The sequence below is a fragment of the Patiria miniata genome, unplaced genomic scaffold (genome assembly GCF_015706575.1).
Source record: "Patiria miniata isolate m_02_andy unplaced genomic scaffold, ASM1570657v1 HiC_scaffold_5, whole genome shotgun sequence".
In the NCBI taxonomy this organism is placed as follows: domain Eukaryota; kingdom Metazoa; phylum Echinodermata; class Asteroidea; order Valvatida; family Asterinidae; genus Patiria; species Patiria miniata.
In genome coordinates, this window is record NW_024037072.1 from 22921397 (window position 1) to 22942470 (window position 21074).

A 21074-nucleotide genomic window follows, 5' to 3' on the forward strand; every position below is an offset into this window, starting at 1 on the left:
GTAGTATGTAGAATTCTTTCAGTTTGATGGAAAGATACATGCACCTGTACACAAGTATGAAGGACCATGTACATGTACATGTACACTTTATAGTGTATATATATGAAACACATAATATTTCCATTTCATATTTTCATATTTTTATGCACAAACAACAATGCAGCATTTTTTGTAATTTTGTTACCGAAGCAAATCTGATACACGGAAGTTAGCTCTTTCATTTTGTGCTGTAATATTTTTGCACATAAAATTTCTTTGAGATATTTTTTTGCTAAAATTTCAAAATCATTCCATTTAAACTGTGCATTCCATTTTGCTATGTTGTTATTTTGTAAAAACACATTTTAAAAGTTGTGAATTCAAATAATGTTATATTTTCACATGCTTGTTGCACATGTCATCAATTTTTTTTATACCAAGCTGCCAAAGCACATTTTAGTGGGTGGCATTATTTTTGTAATTTATCAAGCAATTTGAAATTTGAAATCATTCCTTTCATAAGTGGTACTTGAATATTTTTGTCAAAATATCATCATAGATTGCAAAAATATTGATGTAATTTCCATAAACATTTACATGTCGATGTAAAAAGCTAGTTTTGTGGATATTTTAATGTTTTTTAATCAAGTTGTTCCATTGCGTTCTAGAGTTTCAAATAGGCTGACGAATGCGAATTAATGATTGTCTTTCATAAAAGCCAAATGCACATAATTGCAAGCGTGTATAATAAATTCCAAAAGTATTTTTAAATCATATTTGCAAATATAAAGAAATATATGCAACTCCATGTTTAATAGCATGATGTAAAAATTTGTACACAAAAATTGTAATTTTAATCAAAAACTGCCAAAATTGCTGATATTGTAAGCTTGATCAGAGCAGTACACCGTGTGCACTGGACATTTTAATGCATATTTTTACTGACACATTGCAACATTAACATTTCACGTCCATCTATGCTGTACATTATTTGTCGGTTGTAGATTTATGCACGTACATGCACATGTATATAAAGAATAGTAAGCTTTAAAATTACTCAGTCATTCAAACAAATTAAAAAGATGTACATGTAGCCCAAAACTTGCCCATTTCCCCACATTGATACTTGTGGAGGGTTTTGTCAGACCTTAAAATTGTGAATTAGACTTGTAAGAAAAAATTCAGATCATGTACGGTAAATTAATGCATGTAGCAGAAACTCAAAAATAGTGTTTTGGCCTCCACTGCCATTTCTTTAATACAAGCACACAAAGCTATGCCCCCTTGAGTGTCTATATATATCTAAAGGAAGTGGGCGTCCGTGTACATATTTGCATCGAGCCTGTTTGGTGACGAGGGTGGGATAATACAATCAGAGTACATACGCAAACCATGCAATGACGTATACATTCCTAAATAAGCCAAGGCAAGGCTGACACTCAATGAACATGGGAAGTGCGTGTGCAATAAAGTCGTGACACCGGTGAATGGGTGATATACATATTCTGATCTAAAAAGCTCAAGCTTTCTGTTTAGATCAGAGAAGATTTGTTTTTGATAGAAGTTAGTAACTCAGGTTAAGTTATAATGTAAAATTCTTCAGTACAAGACTGTATGCACATCGTGCAAAGAAGTAGAAATCAATTTTTAGCTGCTTTTTATAATGTGCATGGGTTCCTGCTAATGCAGTTTTTTTTAAGAATTAACAAAAATTTACAATACAAAAGCTAATGTCTGAAGGGTTTTATTGTGAAGCGAACTGTTTTGCATATTGTAATATGGCTGAATTAGGATATTCTCCAAGTTAACATGGTACAAACAAAATTGTTAGGCCAATTGGATAAAGATAACACTTCTTAAGGTTCACTTTACATGCTTCAGGTTAAAAATTGTTATGCAGCAAAACAAGAACACTGTAAAAAAAAAAATTTAATTTTTACATCTCTGTTCAGTGATAAATTTGCACCAGTTCCTTAACGTTTGTGCACCTTTACCTCTTGAAAACTACTGTACTACATGTAGATCTTTGTTAGAATGTACTTTTTGTATTTTAACATAGTAAAATTTTGTTTTAGTATATATTTATTATATAATAATTATCATATTTTCATAAAGTAGAAATGATATCTGCCACTGCCATGTAGGACTATACATTGTTTGGTTTATGAAATTGAGCACTGTTAGACCATTGTTTAGGTATAAGAACCGGTATGTGTGGGAACATGGTCTCTGTTCACGACATTCATCTTGTGATGTTTCTGTATTCAAATCAGTTCCTTTTAGTCATGTTAGTCAGGTTCAGCTCTTGGTGCATCCTTTTCTCATTTTTCAGGCGTCTGTGGTTGAATCAGCCCAGCCTATCCCCCCAGTCACTTGACATGCATTTTACGCACTGTACTTGTTAAAAATAACTTTTTCAAAGTTTGGAAACACAAACGTAAACAACGCTTGTACTACATATAAAAAAAATCATCCTACTTTTGATCCTAAATAACTCTGTTGTTTACCAATGGAACATTTCAGATAAAACAAGACATGACAAATTAAAGGAGCAATTTAAAACGCCATGCAAAAAAAAAAGGCTCACTTTCAGAATCTGCCACTTTTGACTCGGCGTCCTCCAATGTCGATACAGCGCTGGAGACTTTGCACACCTCCTCGATCCTTTGCCGCAACACACGATCAAGGTGTGCAATAACACCAGGGGTGATCCTGCATTCTTCAACTTCCGGCCGCCGCACGCGCCTTCTGCCACCATCTCCAGCGCTGTACCAACATTCTGAAAGTGACTATTTTTTTCCTATGGCATTTAAATCTCACTCTCTTGCACAAAGCTGATGATAAACTCGCTCCATAAAACTTGCCATGCTTAAATTGTTTACGTGATCTGAAATTTTGGTTTAATTCCATTGGTAAACAACAGAGTTATTTGGGATCAAAATGTGAACATGTTTTTTAGACACGTAGTAGAAGTTACAAGATACGGATGTTGAAATGAACAGTGGCATATTTGGGTTGGGTTTTTTTTGGGGGGGGGCATGGACATGGTGCGATACCCCCTATTGTCCAATGATGTCCCACTTTTTGATTTCTCAACGGCCAGCTGATGACCTGAACAAATTTCCCGGCTTCCTTCCAGCACAGAGAGTCTCCTTGCCCCCCCCCCCCACCCCCAAAGCAAAATCCTACAAACGCCACTGCTTGTGTGAATATATGTTTACACACTTGAATATCCACTGTCCACTGCAGTTATAAAGCTACACGTGTAAAAAAACCCAAAAAACAAAGATGTGCTATTAAAGAATTGCTATTACAGAATTCTAATTATGAATTGACAAAATAAATCATACAGCTGAATTCACTGATTCGTGTTTGTTATTCTGTGTACCAGTATGCAATATTCACATCCAAACAAGACCAAAAAACAATGACAACTGTGCTCCTGTTGTTTCCTTCTATAAAATTTAATTCTTTTCAGTCATGTTAATGAAATTCCACATACCTCATTTAAAAACACGAGTACACTGTTGTCTGTTGTACATGTTATCCTTCTGGAATTTGTTCCTATACAGTCTGGAAGTCTTATAAGTATTCAATAGAGCACATCACATAATAGAACAAATAATACAATTTACAATTTTATCTTAGGCCCACTACTTTCTAGTCAGTGCATCTCATTTTTGACTGCATTTTATTCCCCCCCCCCCAACTATGATAACAGATTGTTCAACCACGGCAAATACTGATAGATCAACTGGAATCATACTTTGTTTTGTTCCATTCTCCACACTTTTTGTATTTAACAAATCTGGTACGCTAGAGAATGAGATATCGCCCCTTTTGATATGTGCATTCCAGAATATGTTTATTATAGAAAAGACGTCATTGCACCGATTTCTAGCTAGATCAACGTTAGGGCTGTCTATGTTGAATAAGTTAGTATTTTATTACTTCAAACTTTGTGTGACCGAATATTGGGATATTCAAAACTGCCAGCTGTGTGCATTGATCAATGAGATCTATATAGTTATTTTTTGTTTTTGAATATTCAAAGCAGCAAAAGGCTATTCTAAAATTTGGTTGATACTTGAATATTCAAATATTCGGCATATTTGGCCGGGACAGCCCTAATCAATGTACCAGAAACAAGAACTCCAGTTTTGGGGCCTTAAGTGACAAAATAAAGTCATTAAAATGCAGAAAGTTCACTTAGTCAACTCTAAGAAGACTCCATATCAAATTGTCAAAAAGCCAGGAAAATTTGCCATCTTTCAAACGACAGGATCAAATGTATTTGTCGTATAATAATAGCCCTATTCTTCAGAGGCAAGATATTTTCCCCCCAGAAAACATCTTTTCACAAAAATTACAGAAAAGCTGCCAAATGTGAAGGCACATTTGTGAGAAACATTACAAGTGTATTTTCTACATGTGCGATTTCAGCTACTGCCATTTGGTTGGTTGTCTAAGGATCTGACGTTTGCGTGTGCAGAACCACACTACGAATGTCTGATATATCTGTGCATGTAAATTGGATGCGACCCCGCGCACCAGCTAATCAGAGCCTCCCTTAGAAGTTGTGATGTCACTCAGTCAGAAATTCAGCCAAAGCTGTTGACTGGTCAGTATGCTGCCATATGTTTGTAATACAACAACAGGTTACTGAAGACCCGATGGAAGTTGCGCCCGCTGAATGGTCAGAATCTGGAGGCCAAGATGCAGTTAACGCTTGCTACATGTGCAAGCGTCTATTCCATATACAGTGAAATCTTGATATCTCGATTTAAAAGTCAAACTCTGATAACTCAAAACAACTGTTAAGTCAAACAAAGAATCTATTGCCTTCAGTAATATAACAATGACATACAACCCTACTTAACTCAAAACTCTTCTTAAGTCAAATTTTGAACCTGTTCCCTTGAGGTTTGACTTATCGAGATTTCACTGTATACTATTTGGTTTTGTGTGAAACACCTTACAACTGTGCTCTGTTAAACTCCCCTGCAGTATTATGCAAGTAGGTTTCCCAAATGCACGCATGCATGCAACCAAGAAATAGAGCAAGCTTGCCATTGGCATAACATTTTCTGCTATAGAGGGTGTTAAAAAAAAAAAGGAAACCCAACTTCAAAGAATGAGTATGGACAGACGATATGTTTACTGACTATAAAACTGGTATCATCTGAAAGCGTAATCTCTATGCTTTTCAATGATACCGTGTTTAGGTTTTCTGAGTCATGCATCACTGAGCATCATTGTCTTGAAAACTGGATGCAAAAATGCAGTTGGTTCACTTTCATAAAAAAAAAAACACTGGACACGGTGTGCCTATTGTTACGGAAATGTCTGTGAAATGGCTTGAATGCTAATCCTTGGGAAAATGGCACATTGTTTTGAACGTGGTTTGGTCAAAACTAGAAATTCATGACCGTAACAATAAAATCAGTTTTGAAACCAACCCGACTTGTGTTTTGGTTTCTTTTTATGCACTCGTGTATTCTTCTTGAATACCAATTCTCATGCAAACCATGCCTATTGTGTTTGACATGAAAGTGAACCAACTGCAATTTTGCATCAACATCTCATGACAATGGTGCTCAGTGATGCAGGACCCTGGAAATGTAAACAAGGTATCATTGAAAAGCATAGAGATTACACTTTCAGATGATACCAGTTTCATAGCCAGTAAACATTTAGTCTGTCCATACTGGTTCTTCAAAGTTGGGTTTCCTTTTTATTGAAACACCCTGTACAATCATGGATACTTCGCTTCATATGGTAAGCAGTGTCATGATTCTGGATCGTAGACAAAGTTTCGTGACGTCAAATTTTGATCGGCATTAAGCAAATGCTTGCACACAAAAGTCTAATCACTGCACTGTTCTTCAGTCTTTTGTTACAATTACAGATGTACAATCTGTGCTCTTCAACATGTTTCTCCTGAAAGCACATCTCCAATCTAAGAATGGTTTATTGCCATGTTAGGAATACGTAAAGTACAGTGCAACGCCACTATAACAAACATCGCAGGATCCACAGAAATTGTTCATAATAGCGATCGGTGTAGCGATTTTAAGCTACCGGTGCTCCGGTACTCACTTTTCAATGAATAGTGCCATGAACTTCACCCTGCACACCAGCCCTGGTATACCGTAGTTTGAACAAAAGCCGACTATTGAATGAATTATGTAAAAAAAAAATTAGCTTACTACCTACAGCAATGGGTGGCTTTTGCCTTCTATTTCTTGGGGGAAATAATAGCCACTTGTCGCTCTGCCGTTAATATTTTTAACAAGGTTTGTACACAAAATTTGGAAGCCAAGGACGATGTTCGGTGTAGCTGAATGTTCGGTATAGCGGTGTTCAGTATAGCGACGTTCCACTGTAATGTAAACTTCCATATTGGTTTCCAGGGTTACTTTTCTGTAACCAAATAGAGTACAGATAGCCTAATCTTATAATAATAATAATAATAATAATAATAATAATCGGCATTTAAGAACACTCTTATTAGTCATGTTAGTAAACTAAATCACAGCGCTTACAGTATTATTATTACCCCTGATCATTGGGCCAATTAAACATTCCAAATACCATCTCAGCTCCCTGGGGAGTATACAGCTCGATGCAGCCTGTTAGGCGCAAGGAAGCTAATTCAATCACAATAACCATCTCTGCCCTCACAGGTACCCATTTACTTCTGGGTGGAGAGAAGCAATGAGTGACAAAGTGCCTTGCTCAAGGGCACACGCACCATGACCCCGCCAGGACTCGAACCCACAACCCGCAGCTTTACCCACAGACCACGAATCCAGTGCCCTTAACCACGAGGCCACAGCACACCATATAATCTTTTAAGAGTAAATAATCTTATAATACGTATTTAAAAACTTTACGATATTATGAAATGGATACATTCAAACAATTAATAAACCATTAACCTGATAATACAAATTATGAACCTCATTTGGACATAAAATCGCTTGAAGTCGCCCAGGTATCTTTGCACTTTCATAAATGAACAGATACATGTATGATTTGCATGTATCTTTGCATGTAGCGTCCATTTTATGTCAAGCTTTAGGGACGGTATGGTCATAACTAGTTCAAACTGATTCAAAGCCTTTTAAAGGGAAAATACAACATTTGCAAACATCGAAAAATAAAACTACCAAGTTAGTTGTTACGAAATACCTTACTAGGATGTTGGTAAATGACATGCTTAAGCATCCTGTAAAATTATGGCACCTGGTGTGAAGCCATTTTCAAGAAAATGGTATATATTTTTTCTACATTTCCAACGCTGGTCGGCCGACCACCGTTGGAAAAACCTAACTATTTTTCAATTACTGCACCAAATTTACCATTTTTTTTTAGTCTAAATTTTGTTTTGCTAGCTTTTGGTTCCATGCTCATGAACGGGTGCAGGCCAGCTAGACTGGTTCCCTTACCTTACAATTTTCTGGTATGTTTGATCCATTTCATCTTTAGTGGAGTCAGGGAACCAGACTACTTGAATATTTTTGTTTTTCTTGGTTTTTCCAGCATTTTCGAACACAAAACTTCAAACATGTCAGTGTAACAATATTTGATCTATTATACTAACCCCCAAATAGTTCATTTCTGAAAAATACAGCAAAAGCCAATGATGTACATTCCCTTTAAGGGCCTCAATGAAAACCATTAACCCCCACCCCCTTTCATGCCTTGATGACCCGAGAGCAAGTTGGACTGAATTGGTTGCCTTCATGTACTGGTAGATGGATGACGTATGTCGTGCTTGTGTCGTAATGTTAACCCTATAACTCCCCAGCGTCTTTTACTAGGAAATGGACCAAGTCCATCAAAATCCATCAATCACTGTGTGTCCAAAACAAAACTGTACATGACATAATGGAATCCACCACTGACGCACTGGTTGACATTCATGGACTTGCTAAACATGGCTTTTATCACAATAGCAGTACTGGAAGCTAGGCAAAATCAATCGGATTCCCCCCTAACACTGCTTCAGGCAGAATTAGGCCCAAGTCCATCATACTCCATCAATATTTAGTCACGCTAGGCCTTCTGGACCAAGTCCCCAAAATCCACCAAAATGGGGTGATGGATTTTGATGGAGTTGGGATGGATAGGGTTGAAGGATCACAAAAGTTCTTGGTCCTTCCTGACTGCTATACATGTGCACTGTGGTGTGTACGGATATTGGTAACCACTGATACGATCAACCTTGGTAGGCTAGTCCCTAATAGTCTACTACACAAGTCCACTTTTGATTGGGGTCTACCCGATGTTCCCAAATACCGATGTTTTCCCAAAATTCTTAGGGTTAGGGATGGGGAACATCGGTACTGGGGATCATAGGTATTGGGGAACATAGGTATGCACCCCTTTTGATTAAGTAATGGTACTAAAATAAAGAATGAAAGAAGTCAAATCCTACCACGTTTGTTGATGGTGTAAGTCGAGCATATTCTTTTGTTCCTCTACCCTATTCCTTTGTTTGTAATTTTTAGCAACAGCTCTCATTCATTTTGTACACGTTTTCTCATCGAGGTGGTCCTCGATGTGTGTCCTCGATTTACAGTCACCATAAACAAACCCATGAATCTTTGTTGCTTAGTTTGGGGACCACACACGGTAAGCAATAGTTATTGTGGGGACCAAAGTTGCTGCGGGGAGACGGAATCGAAAGTCCCCCAACTCCGTCCATTTCTACCCTGCGAGAAAAGCTCCCCCACTACGTGGTCCCTGAGCCAACCCACACACTAAAGTATACTCATGCACGCAGATCTGTGCCTTAATTATATTGAAGAAATTTTACTAAGCAAAACAATAGATCTTTTGCATTACAGCCATCTTTGAGGTGTGGCAATTTTATTGCACGGGATACGCATTGTTATCTTCAAGTAAACTTGTATCCTCGATTCTTATTGGTTGATCCATGGCAACAACAGTGTGATATTATACTGTATTGCACGGTCCATATCGCACCCTGCGTATTGCGCTATTCCAAGATGCGAGCGACATTCCAGCTGCATGCGCTAATAAACTGCTGAAATGTTCCTGTAAAGCGTGCTCGTTCCAACTGTACTGCGCGTCAAGTTTGCTTGAAGATAAATTCATTATCACGCTCCCGCTCATGGAACACGGAAAATGTAGTGCATCTGTGTTCACATACCACTCCGACGAAACAGACGCACTACATTATTCCGTGTTCCACTCGCGCTCGCGGGATAACTTGTAGTATACCTCTTGTTCACCTTCTAATAAGCCAGTTCAGTATTCAGGGGTTGCTTCTGTGTGATGACAATCTGATATGGACTTGATGATGAGGATTGCACTAATGGTAGAATGAAAGCTTTTCCTGAATGTACTCCTCCGTCAACTCTTCTACATTCCGAATCTCATTAACCTGTTAAGAAAAATTGTGCATGTATTGTTTATGATAGACCTTTGGCAGGGTCGCCATCTTAAAATCAAAGCGAGGCATATAACGCCAACAAACATGGCGGCATAAATAGTGTGTGCGGTGAACAACTCGTCGGGTTCCTGGAAGAAGGGTGTGAGGGCGATAAATGGGTCAAAATGTCAACTTCGGATTTTTCGGGTAATTGATAGAGCTTGGAAATATCTTTCATTTGATAAACATATTGTCTCAATCGGCTACGTCATTCTGACGTAATTAACTGTAAACAAAGGACGGAAGAAGGTTTTTCATTAGTTGTGCCCGACAAAAGGTCGTAAGGATGTTATTCTAATTTAACAAACAATGTTCGAAGCGCCCTAACGTCCCACTCAAGTGGGTACGCAAAGCCAAATTTGTTCCGGCAAAAGGACACAAGGATTTAACATGCCACTTAAGCGTACGTTTAAGGCTTGGGAAGTTCCCAGTAAAAGGTCGTGAGCATAAAAATTGAAATAACTTCAAAATTAAGAAATATTTTGACATAAAAATGCACCATATTATTTAAATATTAACGAATGTCATCAGTAAACATTTCAACCTTATGTGATTTTGAATCTAGAAATGGCAGCACAAAACCTTTCAGCTTGATTATCTCTAAAGGTGCTTTTTGCCTGCCTGGGCTGCTTACGTCCTTTTTCTTGTTACAGGGTCTTTGAGACACCCATCTCTTCTACTAATAGACAGGTGTCTATAAAAGGCCTGTATCATTTTGCACATAAATGAGCTGGGGTACGGTACAGTGCAGGACCGTTGAGAAATTTCTTCATGTAAGAGAAATTTTTCAAAATTTCGTTTTGGGCTCCAGTTCCTCTTTTTTTGGGGGGGGGGGGGAATGAAGGGTCCTGTGCGAATGGCACAGCTAGATAGCCTGATAATGTAAGTGCTTCCAACCAAATAAATGCAATTTCAGCTCAAAAAAACGATGGAATAGTGGAAATAGCAAGTCTGTACGGTTGATGGTGGTGCTGCAGCGTTAAAGAGGTTGTGGAATGCTCGAAGACATTTCCGTCATTTTGGGGGTACATGTATATGTAGCCTATGGTGTGATGAAATAAAAAGGACTATTGTTTCTGTCATGAAATGAGTACAAAGGGTACTTTTGAGAGCTATTTTTCAGGTCCTGTTTCGACCCGAACGTGCAATTTGTTTAAAGTCGTCGTTGCGGGCAGCAAACAAAACACAGTAAATCGTGACGTAATAAACAGGACTCGTTTATGCTACTCTGCATCGGGAGTCCTGTTTATTACGTCACGAATTACTGTGTTTTGTTTGCTGCCCGCAACGACGACTTTTACACAAATTGCACGTTCGGGTCCAAACAGGCATGACAGGACTTGGAAAACAGCTCTCAAAAGTACCTTTTGTACTCATTTTATGACAGAAACAATAGTCGTTTTTATTTCATCACACCTTAGGCTACATATACCCGAAAAATGACGGAAATGTCTTCGAGCATTCCACAACCTCTTTAACAACCAATGTAATATTTGTTTTTATCAAGTAATGAAACCATCTATTATTATTCAAATTATTGAAAAAGGTGCATGAACAACATGAAATCCTGAATTGCGGGAACCTAGATCCACATGTAGTGTGCATACACGGTGTATTTGTGTCTGTACGTCTAGAGCCCGCAATTCAATGGCCCCTATCGACTGCACAGTGCTCGAACAAAGCGCGGGTTATCTAATTTCACGTGCCCCATGCATACACCACGGTGCGATTGATATTCCTTGCCGTTCGTTTTGGGCAGTGTCACATTGTCAGGCAGCAATTTCCATGCAACTCGCATACTCTTTAAATTTGCGACTCTTCAAATCGCATCATTTTTCATAAACCGTTGTCAGTGTTGGACAATTTACAGTCTTTGGTAGCAAACAGGGAATCAACATGTAGCTAACAACATTCCCCGTAGGTCTATATATATAAATGACGTTATCATAAGACAATCAGATTCAAAATTGTGACCCCACCAATGAGTGTGGACTTTCTTTTTTTTCTTTTCTTTTTTTGGCGGTGTTTATGATGAATATGGTCCCACACAATGATGTACCTTTGTAAGGCCAGACGCCTTGACAAAATTTAGTTTGCATCCAGCGTACATCATCTGCTGCTCTGGTTTACATCCTGGAAAGAGCAAAAAAATTAATTCACGGTGTTAATGTTGTTGAAATATCAATAAAAAAAAAAATAGACAAAGAAATTTCCACCTGTGACCTCCTGCACACCATAAGGGCACTCTGCCTATTGAATTCTCCAACCCTTGATGGCAATCTTCCAGTTATTCAATATCTTTGGTCATTGGGCACTCGGTAGAATCCATATACTCTGACGTTGCTTTCATGTAAACCTGATCTACTTTCTCTCTGTGGTTTATGAGGATTTGTAACATAATATAACTTTTGATGAGGATTTGGTTTTCAGGAATTACAGGGATCCGTCATTCACAACGAAAACAATTGGTGCTGGATTACAAAAAAGAAAAGAAAAAAAAAAGGCGAATGCAGTACCTGATGGAGACAAAAAGATGAAGATGAGTGGGTAGGAGGTTCGTCCATCGTCGTTTTATAACAATAGCTGAGGACGACGTAGCGCGGCTGGCTGGTGGGTAATGCTGCCTGTAACTCATCAACTGACATGTCCTGATAATATTGTGGGAAATTGAATTAAGGAACATTGAGATAAATAAGGGAAAAACAGGTGCTTGGGAGGTGTTAAACACTATGTTTAAGACTGGTTGGAGCCCAGATGCTGCTAATTACCTGACCTTTTCGGTAAAAAAAAACAAAGCTTTTCAGTCCAAAAGTCCAAAAGTCAAAAAGTAAAAATTTCAAACGATTTTGTTCAACAAGTTTACTTCAGGTTTTCGAAACACCCCTGGAGTGTCCAGCTCACGAGTAAGACATAAACAACTCTTTTTATGGAGAGCACGCACTGCGCGTTGACTCGCAGATGCAGCTGTGGTGAGTGCGTTGTGAATTTAGGACTATGAAATACTGACTCACTGGTAGTATTGCGCATGCCTACGTGAGGATTGTGAACATTCGACTAATAAAACGGTAAAAGGCACTGGAGTTCAAAGGAGTCCAAATTTCATGTAACACTGCAAAAGTGTTTAAGACCAGCCAGCCATGTCTTTATCATCCGTTTAAAACCGACAGAGATGCCACCAATATACCAATAAAAAGCTTGTAACACTACTAAAAACCTGAAACTACCCTACCCCCTTTCAAAAAGATAGCATTTAATAAAGCTTTGTTCTGGGTTTTTTTTGGAAGATGGAGAAGTTTACACATTTAGATGTGGCCATAATTCTTTTCAGTCTGACTTTTAATTTGTTTTCAATCATTCAAAAATATTAAAGGCTTACTTCAAGTTCATCCTCCAGGACTATCACCTCGTCTTTGATTTTAACTGAAACAAAATCAAAGGTAAAAAAAAAGTTATTTAATTTGCAAAATTGATATATATGGCATTTTAATCTGCCCTAGTCCAATCGTAGCAGATTTGTTGAAATCATTTAATTGTGATCAAATTTGGAAGATGCCGGACACTGATATAGCCAAACCAAAAAAGATGTTTAGCGTCCCCGCCCGCTTCCTTTTTGGAGGCCCCTCCTTTTTTTTCCCCTTTTTTTTAAATCACGAGAAAATGATACATTTGAAAAGTGACATCATTCTGGCCTCTTTGTCTGTTGCATCTAGCCCATATAAAGCTGGTATAACGTATGTCATTCCTCAGTCTAAGTGGCGGCCATTTAATAAAAAACAGCTGGCAGCCATCTTGAAAAATAGCCCGGTCGGGCGGCCATTTTGGAAGGAAAAATAAAAGGGCCTCCTCTTTGCTTTTTTTTCAAAAAGGCAGGACGTTAAACATTTTTAAATTTTTATTTGGCCTTATATGTGCACATGAGGGTGCCAGGGGTTTGTGAACAAACTACTGTTTATGTTCATAGGGTGAGATGGCCTAGCAGTTAAGAACACTGGACTCATGCTCTAGTGTTTCAGAGGCAACAGTGGCGTGGGTTCGAGCCCAGGCCCAGACACTTGTGCCCTTGAGCAAGGCACTTGACCATTATTGCTTCGTCCTTCGGATGGGACGTAAAGCTGTAGGTCCCGTGTGTTGTATAAATGCACATAAAAGAACCTAGCAAACACTTATTGCTAAGAGAAGGGGTTCGCCCCGGTGCTTCTGGCAGTTATCCTCATACATACACCATGAGGATGTACGCGATAGCCACACCAGGCATTTGTACAGAAGCTAACAGATACAGATCTACTGTTTATATAAGCACAGATGTGCAGTTGATCTAGTTTCTACAGGCTTTATTCACGAGTCAACCATATCAAATTGAAAGCAAGGTATGATCTTCATTTTTGGAAAATGTGCGAATAGAAATGAAAGCAATGACATCAAGTCAATTACAAATTTGCACCAGTCTGCTCCAATTTAAAAATTGTGATTAAACCTACCCTAATGTTTTAAGCCACATTTTAAGAAAAATTAAAGTGAGGCTTGGAATGCATCAGTCTAGCACCGTCCCAATCAACGGCATGCAACCTGGAATTCCCCCCCCCCCTCCCCAAGATTCCCCAAGATGGCGGATTTTCCAAGATAGCTTCTGATTTCTTGACTCTTTGCCGATACAAAATTGGGTGCAAATCAGCCGTGACCCTTAAATTTCTACATAGCGCGCGACTCTTTTGTTGGAAACTATAAAAAGACAATGTATATAAATTTACAAAATAATGGTAAAACGTATTGCCAAAAAAAAAGGGGGTTGGGAAAAAAAGAAGTGGGCGGGGTGAAAAGCTGTTTTACTTGGCCTTTTATCCAGATTTGAGGTTGAGGGGGGAAAGGGATAAAATAGAAGCATGTTCTGAAAATGCCCTTGACATTTACTTCAGCTTTTGCTTTTTTTTTCTAACAAGGGGAGGGGCGGTGTAAAAAAGGTAAAGAAAAATGTTGCCAGGGTATTAACCCCAACTTTGCAAGAACTATTTACTCATAAATATTAAAAGTACGACTTACAAATCAATGCAAAATTTGTCTTTTCCTTTCTGAGTCGCATCTTCTCCAACTTGTCTGCGACGCCTTCACCCAAGTCACACACTTTTATATTTTGCGCCTGCAGTTTGATCACAAACAAAACAAGAAAAGCACATTAATGCCCCGCAACAGTGGCGTAGCAAGGTCATTTTAATTTGGGGGGTAAACATTTCTTGAAAGGAGGACGCAGCTACAATGCGGTCGAGCCGCAAGCATGTAAAGGCATCTTTGGCAGCCAGCCACACGACCCATATATGACCACGGAACACAGATTGAAAGTGTTGATTTTTTCGGAGGGAGGAAAACAGGCGAGTCCGGAGAAAAACCCTCGTGGCACAGGAGCGAATCAACGAACAACTCTGCTCACATGATCCCTGCCGGGATCGAACCAGGGCCACAGTGGTGAGAGGGGCAGGCGAGCGCTTTCCGCACTAGCCAGCCATGCCACCCTGTGTAGTCGTGGCCCAAGACGTCAGTGATCAATATAAAGCGATGGTTACCTTGTTGTGGAGCACCCCTACACAATTGTTTTTTTACCAACTCACACAAACCTTTATGGAAATTTGCAGCAAAGGGGGCGCGGCCTTTTTGGAAATAAGTCCATGGGTGTCAATATTATTGCTGTATCTTCGAACTAAGCGTCGGCATCCCATTTTATACGGTAGTCGTGTGCTCGCGCAGGGGTATCACTGAACTGCATAATTAGCGATGTTTGATTAATGCACGTAGCGCGTATGCTAACAACCATCATGCGAATGCATGTGTGCGATTGACTATAAACCACTTCGTGATTGCCGATTGGTTCCCTAGGAAAGCCTTGGGAGAAAATGTATTAATTGTTAAATGGCTACTACAGATTCCCCATCACGCCGTTAGCTATGCATGATCCACTATCAATCAGTAGCATCTTGACTTTGGCCAAAACTAGAGTAATAATGGCAGTAGGCCTGGAAAAAATGTTGCAACTTGACACCACTTGCGCGATTGTGTACAAAGTCTATGGAGAGTCAAGAACATTTTCTAAGTATTTCCTAACAAAATTGGAAACGTTTCTCAGTCCCAGATTCATGTCTTTCTCTAATAGCCTATTTAATATCATTTTCTTGCAATGAATGACCTTCATTGGGATGATATACATGTATGAAGAAAAAAGTGGCGTCGGGGGAGGGGAGGGCAATGCACCTATGCATCTCATGCACCTATCGCACATCGCACTTACACAAGGGTAAAGAGTTTAAGATTGTTCATTTGAATGCCTTTAGCATTAAGAACAAATATGTGGAACTTAAGGACTACTTGTATGAGAATAATGTGGATATTTGCGCCATCACAGAGACGTGGCTTGACAATATGGTTATAGTAGCAATGAATTTTGTCCTGATGATTATATTTGTTTTCGAAAGGATCAAGATTTGAAATTTTATGAGGAAGGTATCTACTCATTAACAGACCGTGGTGGATCTTTGCTGTTAGTTAAGAGAAATCTCAACCCGATACTGCATACCAAAGGAGACGTGGATGCGGAAGTAGTGTGATGCAAAATTTATCCAAATCCCAAAGTTGAAGTCTTGTGTGGAGTTGTTTACAGACCTGAGAGAGGAGGCGAACCGAACTTGGACAAAATATGTGAGTCCATTAGTTCCATAGACACTGATAATGTGATCCTTCTTGGAGATTTCAACTTCAGGGAGATAGATTGGGACACTAATGAAGGCCATTCTGCTTTATCAAAGAAGTTTATGTCATGCATCTAGAAGAAAATATGCTTTTTCAACTAGTCAAAGAGCCTACCAGAGGACAGAATATACTCGATTTGCTGCTGACAGGTAATCCCGACATTGTTCAGTCTGTAACTGTCAAGGAGAAACTCGGCAGAAGTGATCATCACAGTGTGATGGCAGAACTACGTATTCCTGTTCCTCGTATTGCAGTTGCCGAGCGGAAGATCTACTTGTACTCCAAGGGAGACTATGAATCCTTCTCCGAGGCAGTCAAAGCAACCGACTGGAATATGGAATTTTCAAGAAAAAATGTTGAAGACAGTTGGGCTATTATGAAAGCAAAATATAACACGTGGGTTGATGAGTTCGTGCCGACAAAAACTGTTAAGTCTGGTCAACGTCATAAGCCGCCATGGAACAATTATAATTCTGTCAAGAAGGCCAAGCGTAACAAGAGAGCCGCTAAAGTGAAAGCTAGGACATCTGACCTCAATGTACATCATCTTCAGTTTGACCAAGCAAAGAAAGATGTGGAGAAGGCCCTGTATAAAGCCAAGCTAGACTACGAATCTGCACTTGTAAGCCAGATCAAAACTGAGCCTAAGAAATTTTACAATTATGCTCAGCACTTTACCAGGTCATCCTCAACTGTTGAAGTCTTGGAGCAGGAGGGTAGAAAAGTAACGGAAGATAGTGAAAAGCAGAGATCCTAAATGAGTTTTTCGCAAGTGTGCTGATAGTTGAACCAGACGATGATCACTTAAATTTTCCCTTCCATGACAGAGTTTCTACTGCCAACTTGTATGATATTATTGTTACTCCTTCGGAGGACACAGTGAGAACCAAGCTACAGAAGCTACATCTTAACAAGGCTTGTGGTCCAGATGGCTTGCACGTAAACGTTATGAAGAATGTTCCCGATTTTGACATTCCATTCAGCATGATCTTCACCAAATCTTTACTGACTGGAGAGGTTCCACAGGACTGGAGAGACGCCAATATTACGCCGTTGTTCAAAAAAGGTTCCCGATTAATTCCAAACAATTATAGACCTGTGTCGCTTACTAGTCAGGTGGTGAAGCTTCTTGAGAAGATTATTTATGACCAGCTCATGGAATTTATCGTCAATAACGGCCTCATATCATGTGAGCAGCATGGGTTCCAAAAGAAGTGCTCCTGTGTTACACAACTCTTGGAATGTCTCTTCGATTGGACCTCCGCCTCCCCCTCGAATATGCATCATCTGCCTGGAGCCCACTTACCAAAGATAATATTAACTTGATAGAAAAGGTGCAGAAGAGGTGCCTACGCCTGTGCAAACATGATATTGACATGGAGTCGTGGCAGGAGAGGAGGCTGAAAACAGACTTGGTTGAAACATATAAGTTTATAAACGGCTTATACAAATCTCCAGCGGAAATTTTTTCACCCTCCCCCACAAAGATTTAATAAGAGGACACTCCAAAAAGTTATTTGTCAGGCATACAAGAACCAAGGTAGCAGGCCACTTCTTCTCTAATCATGCTAATAGAGTGGTGAGACACTGGAACGAATTGCCAGAATCACTAATTTCTGCACCAACTGTGGCTATTTTCAAGAATCAACTGAGAGTCCTGCCCATTGGCGAAGAGGACTAATCAACCATTGAACCAAGTATACCCCAAGTAAGTATACCAAGTAAAACATTACGGGTCCATTAACTTATTGCCAAAAACCCCACGCCATAATTTTTGGGACCCACTTTTTTAATTGGGGAACCTAATCTTAACCTTGTCGGCTTGACGGAAGGCTGGAGGACACTTGGATTTTCTTTGGTCTCTCACAAAGCACCAGAAACTTCGCTTGTTGTCCGCAGTTGCAAATAGACCATCAACATAGTTAGTGTAGGCTAATTTAGTCGAATTCTTCACCTGATTCCGGGCGTTCTTGTAATCGAGCCATGCGGAACTGGATTTGGAGTATTTCGCTTTATTGAATAGCTTATGCTTTAGGTGAATAAGTTTTTAAGATCTTGTGATATCCAAGGTGAGATTTTACTACGACGACACTGCTTACGGGGTATGCTGTCATGGATTGCTGCTTCGAAGATGTCCATGAAGCCTTCCCATGATGCATCGGGATTGTCATCATCCATAAAAGCTGACCATGGAGCCAGATGTAGGAGAGTCTCCAGGTGCGCCATGTCACCTTTTCTGTACTGCAGAAACGAGCGGATAACTGCAGGTTGTGGAGGAGCTTTGATGGCACTAAATAAGAAGGACACTGCGTGATGATCACTACAGACTGGGTTTGCAGCGGACTCCACCGCAGAAAACTTCTCGGGTCGATTGGTGAAGATGAGATCAATAGTAGTTCCTGTAGAGGTGGAGTTGCTTGAGGGTCGGGTCACATCTTCCACTACCTGAGTGAGGCCAGTGGAGTCAGTGACATCCCGCAGATTAGCAGTGGAAGTAGTATCAACTTGCCAGTTGATATTGAAGTCACCTAGCAGGATAATGCCTTCATACTGGGGAAGATCCAACTGGACTGCATCACAAGCATCTTGTAAAGATTGCAAGAATGTTGGGCCAGAGTTAGGAGGTCGGTAAACAACCCCTACAATCCATTTGGAGCACTTGACAGTGATGGAAAACCAGACCAGTTCGATGTCTTTATTGTCAAGGTGCTTGAGCTGCAAAGGGAGTAGCATGTCATTGACGAGTGCCATGATACCACCACCCCGACCGTCACGATCCCGTCGAATAGATGAGTATCCCGTCAAGCAAGAAAGGAAATCGGTGTCATCAGCTGACATCCATGTTTCAGTGATACAGACAATATCTAAGGGGTTGAGTTCCAAATATGATTGTATATCCTGCTGTTTGCTGCGGAGGCTGCGAGCATTGATGAGAATACCGGAGACTGAGTTACTGTGAGTATTCTTGGGAGGTACATGTGGGTCGAGATTAGGGGTAATTCCCAGTGATGCGTCATGGTCCGTTGGGCCACTGTAGATGTCCTGGAATGATGTATCACTACATGACATGAAGGGCAATAGTGGGGTGCAGCCCGGGCAGAACCAGTCAATTGTGCTTGATACGAGTGTCGAGTACTGGGCAATGGACACATCGGGGAGACATTTCTGGTGCCAGTATTTGTTGCAGTCTTCACAGAGGAGGGATCTTTGATTGCATTTTACAGGACGGTTGCATCCACCACAGGGATCCTTGATTGTACCTGGGTTGGGTTCAATGTCTCCAGAGACAGTCAGAGGGAGATTAAATGTTGATGTGGAGTTGGGATAGTAAGCAACTGGGGCTCTACCAAACTTACTGCGTTTTGAAGTGATGATTTTCACTTCAGAGGTCCGCCATCTTGCGGGTATACATAGAAGCTTGGTGTAGCACACTGATGCCAGGGGAGAACAAAGGATGATTGGCGATGTCGAGCGCAATTTGAGTCCCCCACGCAAGTTTAAACTTGTGCGCGCAAGTTTAAACTTGCGAGAGGGACTCCTGAAGCACGCAAATTACACCGCACCATTTTAATTTGCGTGCGCAAGTTTTAACTTGCGCAAAGGCGATCACAACCTTCTTTTGCGGGCGGGATTTTCATTGATGACGAATTTTTTTTTCAAAACACGAGTACATGGAGAAATAATGGAATAAATGAATGAATAAAGAAATAAATAAAAAGGGGAATTCAATTAGCGTCAAAGAAATGAAACATTGAGATTTAGCAGTGCTTATCAGAGAAGTTGTTTAAGGGTACGTGGGGGCGGGGCCAGGGAGGGGACCTGGCAAGCAATCAACTTAAGCACACTAGTGGCGATTGCTTGGAAAGTGTACTGAAGTTGTTCAAAAATGGAGACCAGCTTCAAGTTTTTTGCTTTGTAAACCTAATTAGCATTTTATTTATATTCTTGAATGTAAATAAATCATAATTTCCTAGGTGTAACCAGCTGTTAACGTAAAAAGAATGATTATGATCCCTTCAATTGTTCAAGTTTTGACATTATACTAATCATTTACATTATTTTTAAATGCTTATGTATTCTACAATTAAAAAAGTACTTACTCTTAAAAGATACTAATTAATTTAACAATTAATAAATTGTACGGTACAATAATTCATATTGTTTTTAGAAATACTTGCATAACATTTCGAGCGCTGTGTACACTTCAAAAATGCATAATTTGAAAAAAAATTAATGAATGCATTACTAATTTAATTAATTAATTAAATGTATTACTTTAACAAATATTTTTTATTGCAGGCTCAATAATTCATATTAAAAAATGTTTACAACTTAAAAACGCTATGCATATAAAATGGTAATTATTTTTAAAAGTAAATAAATTTGCAAATGATTTAATTAATGAATTTAATCAAATGTTTCAAAAAAAGGCATTAAGGCATTGTCTCCCGAAGCTCAGTGATGCTATCAAATCGGAGAAAAAATCTGCTTTAAAAATAATGTTACATACCCAGGGGCAAAATAGTTTAGCGGCTCTGTTATGCGTGGCCGGGAAAATCTATGCAGTGCGCAAGTTTAAACTTGCGTGCGCAATTTGTAGCAAGGAAATGAATGCCCGCGCAAGTTTAAACTTGCGCGCGCAAGTTTAAACTTGCTCCGGGCTCGAATTTCATGAAAAAAAACACTAGACAACAGGTCTAAATGGAGATTAATAAAAGGTTTCACTTCTGCTTACGCTTTCATTTTTTAATACACTTGTCAGTTGGTTCATCACTTAATTATACTTGGAAAATGGAGTTAATAAACGGCACATAGAAATGATAAAGCAACTGAATGTTTGTTTTCAGATTCATTAAAATTTTATGAAAATTGTCAGCCTGAACTATTTCCATTGTACTAC

General features: G+C 39.4%; 1 pseudogene; it reads right to left on the bottom strand.

Moving 5' to 3' along the window:
• Positions 1 to 8896: 8896 nt before the first annotated feature.
• LOC119741557 lies at positions 8897 to 16769 on the bottom strand (annotated as a pseudogene).
• Between the last annotated feature and the right edge of the window lie 4305 nt (positions 16770 to 21074).